This window comes from Myodes glareolus, chromosome 14, assembly GCF_982192425.1.
Source record: "Myodes glareolus chromosome 14, mMyoGla1.1, whole genome shotgun sequence".
NCBI classification, from domain to species: domain Eukaryota; kingdom Metazoa; phylum Chordata; class Mammalia; order Rodentia; family Cricetidae; genus Myodes; species Myodes glareolus.
Window position 1 is genome coordinate 20,802,287 of NC_142039.1, and position 6,000 is coordinate 20,808,286.

The window sequence follows — 6,000 nt, forward strand, 5'->3', positions numbered from 1 at the left end:
CTATCAATTAATCCTTGAAGAAAAGAGCAGTAATGTGTCTTTTTTTTAAAAAAAAATGCCACTTTTCAGAAGATTTCAGACTAAAGGTGAAGTGTGAGGCCAAATCTTTATTGGAGTGGCAAATCTGTCAGACAAAAGCTAGACTTCCTGGAACCAGGGTCCCAAATATTAGCAGGAATGACCCAATCTCTCTCGTTTCCAACCTGACACTGCCCTGCAATTGCCAGTGTGTTCTAGATGAAATCTGCAAAAACAAATGATGGTAAAATGTGCTAACCCTGGGGAAAATGTCCCCTTTCTGCTGTAGGCATTTTCCAAATACCATTATGATGAGTAGACACCAATTATTGCAGAACTAGCAGAGATTTAAAAACTAAAAAATAGTTATAGGGGATAAGACAAGTCTTTCATTTATATGATTCGAATATCCAGGTTTTGTAGACTTTTTTTCTCAACTTGTGGGTCTTGATTCCTTTGGGGGTTGAATGACCCTTTCACAGAGGTCACCTAGGATAAACAGATATTTACATTATAGTTTATAACACTAGCAAAATTACAGTTATAAAATAGCAATGAAAAAACTTTTATGGTTGAGGGTCACCACAACGTAAGTACTGTATTAAAGGGTCTCAGAATTAGGAAGGTCCAGAACTACTGCTCTAAGGAGATGTAATGACACCAAAATCTTTGCTAACTCTTGGCTAATAATGACTTAAACTTTCATCTAATCTGCAGTCTTCCAAAACCTCTGAATTTAGACTAATAATGTAAAATAAGATAAACATAGGCATGGTGACTCTTATCTGCAATCCGGTGGGTGGGGGGGGACAAAGACAGAATTGTGAGTTTAAGGCCAGCCTGGTTCCATATCAAAACCACTATTGCAAATCAACACTAAGGAAGAGAAAATAGCAGAGGTAAGGAAACGAGAGGGAAAATGAAAAGAATGGAAATTATATAAATATCTCCTTAAAGTCACGTACAACATTGATTTACTGGTCTTTAAATAGCTGTGGATAGTACCTAAAATTTTGCCCAATAACATTCATGTTTCTTGATTATTCCACAAGTGCACAGCAACTAATGACACAGAATCGTAAGTCTGATCTGCACATGCGCCTTACTGCACAGATAGCATCGTTCATTTCAGGAGAACACAGATGTACTTCTTTCAGCATGTGAAGATCTTACAGCAGTGGTTAAATCATGACTATGGCCTATCTTCTAGTTCCCTTCTGCCACTCTCCCAAAACATTGATCAAAGCTACTTAGGGGAGGACAGGATTTATTTTGTTTACTATCCCAGGTGACTGACTGTAACATGAGGGCCAGCTTGTCGGGGTTTCTATCCCGCCCGGTACCCCACAGGTGACAAATCCCAAAGAAAATCACAGACAGGACTCCATAAGATTATAAAGCTGTTTGGCCCATTAGCTCAGGCTACTTATTAGTTCTTATGACACATATTACCCCATTATCTTTATCTACATTAGCCATGTGGCTTGGTACCTTTTTCAGCTGGGCAAGTTACATGCTGCCTCTTCGGTGGTCTGTGCAGGAGAGGTGGAGGGAGCTTCTGCTTCCAGAATACTCCCAGTCTCTTTGCTCCACCCCTACTTCCTGTCTGACTTTCCCGCCTATACTGCCTGCCTGGCCAATCAGCGTTTTATTAAAATATGATTGACAGAATACAGACAATTCTCTAACACCAACTGACCATCCCTGAAGGAGGTGAAGGAGGGAAACTGAAGAAGAAGCCTTGGAGGAATGCTTCTTGCTGACTTGTTCACAGGCTGTAAATTACCTGACTTTGTTAAACATTCCAGGACCACCTCCATACGGAATGGTACGCTCCACTATGGGCTGGGTACCCCTGCATCAATTAACAATCAAGACAACCTCCCAAGGATGTGCTCATGGTCTAATGTGATCTGGATAATTTCTCAGTCATGACTCTATTCTCAAGTGACTCTAGACGTTGTCACATTTACAGTTAAAGCTTAACAGAACAACATATATGTTGGACCAGGTGGATTTACAGTCTTCATCTCTGTTTCCTGAATAATATTCAGTTTGTAAGAGTCATCAGAACAAACTTCTGGTTACAATAACAGAATACAGAATCCCCATGGGGCAAGAGAGATGACTCTATCATTAAGAACAATTACTACTATTGCAGAGGACTCTTGTGAACATCACAGACACCGGGAACAGGTGTGATATATGTGTCCAAGCATCTCTCTTCTCTCAGCGTCAGCTCCTAAGTCTGTCTGCTATAGGTTATATTACAACCACTGGTTCTTATATTTGAAGTATTTCTGTGCACACACATGTATTTGTGTGTGTGTGTGTGTGCATGTGTGTGTTTATGTACACAGGCTTTCATACAAACACACAGGAGCATTCGTATTTGGGTGTTAGACATGTGTCTGTATATAAGAGGACAACTACAAATCTCAATCTTCATGTGCCATGTATACATTATTAGCTTCTTGTGGTTTTTGTTTGTTTGTTTTGTTTTGAGACAGGGTTGTTGGCAGTAGTTTCTGTCCCTCCCAGTCCTGCAGCTGTTCAATCCCAAAGAAACATACAGAGGTCTACATTAGTTATAAACTGGTTGGCCTATTAGCTCAGGCTCCTTATTAACTCTTATAACTTACATTAATACATAATTCTCATCTATGTTAGCCACACAGCTTGGTATCTTTTATCAGCGAGACATTCTCATTTTGTTTCTTCTTGGTCTGGGTGATGACTGCAGACTGACCCTTTTCTCTTCCCATAATTCTCCTGTTCTGGTCACCCCACCTATATTTCCTTCCTGGCTACTGGCCAAACAGTATTTTATTAAGGCAATAAAAGTGACAAGTCTTACAGGGTACAAGACCATTTTCCCACCGCACAGGATTTCTCACTAACCTAAAGATAACCATAATGTTGGCTTGGTTGGATAAAAAGACCCAGAGACACATCTGTTTCTGTTGGAATTTTTTCTGTACCATCATTTCCAGCTTTTTGCAAAAGTTATGGGGCTTTCACAGCTAGCATTTGACTAAAAAAACTACCTCCCTAGATCTTTTAATTTTTTAAATTATGTAAACAATTATTTATAAAAGGGCTAATCACTTGGCTATTACATCCATACAAACAAAACCAAAACTCCCATGTAATAACACAAAAACTGCATCACTCATGCAATTTCTTACAAAATCATCTTCAACACTGTCTCAAGCATTTAAAGCTCTTATATGGTATAGGGTCAAGGTATTGTGATCAAATGTAGATTGTCTTTGCAAACTAGCATTTTGTCCTCACCAAGAGCTGATCTTGGGAAATGTCAATACCCATTCTTGTTGTTCTGTGACCCTAGCTTTTCCTCTCCACTATGTTTTCCACTGTACCGGAGGACAAACTTCCAATATTGCCATAACCAAATCTTTCTAGTCTTGTGCAATATCTTGTTCCAAGCTGCAAGAATTTAACATTTGCTCCACAAAGTGTAAATATGTATCATATAAAACAACTGCTCTCTTAAATCTCCTAAAATCTAACAATTCTATAGGATCCCAATGAACTTCTAAGTAGCTTTGGGGGGAGGGTGGTCATTCTTATATGGTAACTGAATAAATTAAGGTTGATTTTCTAATAACCTTAGATCACTTCTCTTCGGTATCTTAATGCAATGGTGAAGCAAGTTCTGCTCTAAATTCCTCTGTCTGTGTCTGAGTATTTTCTTATTTTCATTGGTGGGCTTTTCTAAGGCTTTATCAGTATCTCATCAGTAGTAAATCTTTTAAAACTTCTATGTTATCAATAGTGTCTTTCTAAGGTTTGCACCTTATCAAGTAGTAATCAAACCACTTTTAAAGGATAAAACATGAATTGCCAGACTGATAATGATGAAGATCTGACCAACATTATGTCAATCCCAGCTAAGTTGTTTTTCCTTTATTTATTTTTTCCATTTTTTTAAATTTACTTATTTATTTATTTATTTATAAGAATTTCCACTTCCTCCCCTCATCCCAATACCCACCTGCTCTCCCCACTCCCTATCCTCCTCCCTCTCCAGTCCCAAGATCAGTCAGGGTTTCCCACCCTGTGGGAAGTCCAAGTTCCTCTCCCCTTCCTCCAGGTCTAGGAAGGTGAGCATCCAAACAGACCAGTATCCCAAAAAGTCAGTCCATGCAGACGAAACAAGACCCAGTGCCAATGTCAATGGCTTCTCAGTCAGCCCCCATGTCAGCCACATTCAGAGAATCCGGTTTGATCACATGCTCATGCAGTCCCAGTCCAGTTGGTCTTGGTGAGCTCTCATTCGATCAGTCCCCTTCTATCAGTGGGTGAATGCACCCTTCGCGGTCCTGACTTCCTTTTTCATGTTCTCCCTCCTTCTGCTCTTCATTTGGACCTTGGGGGCTCAGTCCAGTGCTCCAATGTGGGTCTCCATCTCTATCTCCATCCATCGTCGGATGAAGGTTCCCTCTGGTTCTGCCTTCCTTGCTCACGTTCTCCCTCCTTCTGCTTCTCATTTGGACCTAGGGAGTTAAGTTCGGTATTCCAATATGTGTCTCTGTCTCTATCTCCATTCATCGCCAGATGAAGGTTCTATGTCGACAAGCAAAATATTCATCAGTATGGTTATGGGCCAAGGCCAGTTCAGGCACCCTCTCCTCAGCTGCCCAGGGAACAATCTGGGAACCTCTTCTAGGACCTCGGAACCCCTCCAGAATCAAGTCTCTTGCAAACCCTAAAATGGCTCCCTTAGTTGAGATATATACTTCCCTGCTCCCATAACCATCCTTCCTCCCTCCCCCCCCATTCCCCCAAGCCATCCCCAATCCTCCTCCTCTCCCCTCTCCCTAACCATCTCCCCTTACTTCCACCCCCCACCCCCGTGCACCCAAGTTTGCCTGGCAATCTTGTCTACTTCTAATATCCAGGAGGATAACTATATGATTTTCTTCAGGTTCACCTTCTTATTTAGCTTTTCTAGACAAAAAGAGAATCAGTGAATAAATGGGACCTACTGAAACTGAGAAGCTTCTGTAAAGCAAAGGACACTGTCACTAAGACAAAAAGGCTACCTTCCGACTGGGAGAAGATCTTCACAAACCCCTCATCAGACAAAGGTCTGATCTCCAAAATATATAAAGAACTCAAGAAACTAGACACTAAAGCTCTAATTAACCCAATTAAAAAATGGGGTACCTAACTGAACAGAGAATTCACAACAGATGAACTTCGAATGGCCAAAAGACACTTAAGGTCATGCTCAACCTCCTTAGCGATCAGGGAAATGCAAATCAAAACCACTTTGAGATACCATCTTACACCTGTCAGAATAGCTAAACTCAAAAACACCAATGATAGCCTATGCTGGAGAGGATGTGGAGTGAGGGGAACACTCATCCATTGTTGGTGGAAATGCAAACTTGTGCAGTCACTGTGGAAATCAGTGTGGCGGTTGTCAGGAAACTGGGAGTTAACCTCCCTCAGGACCCAGCAATTCCACTCTTGGGAATATACCCAAGAGATATCCTATCATACTACAAAAATATTTGTTCAACTATGTTCATAGCTGCACTATTTGTAATAGCCAGAACCTGGAAACAACCTAGGTGCCCCTCAGTAGAAGAATGGTTAAAAAAGGTGTGGAACATATACACATTAGAGTTTTACTCAGCGATAAAAAACAATGACATCTTGAATTTTGCATGCAAATGAATGGAAATAGAAAACCCTTTACTGAGTGAGGTAACCCAGACCCAAAAAGAGGAATATGGTATGTACTCACTCATAAGTGGATTCTAGCCATAGTTAAAGGTCTTTGAGCCTATTTTTTCCATTTTTAAACCATCCATTTTAACACTAACCCGGGTCCTAACCTCCTGCATTGTGATATTTTTCAATTCTTAACATGGGAAAGATTTTCCCTGGTTTAAATTAATTAATCAATTTAGTCACTCTTTATTAAGCCCCCATTCCCTCTTTACAAAT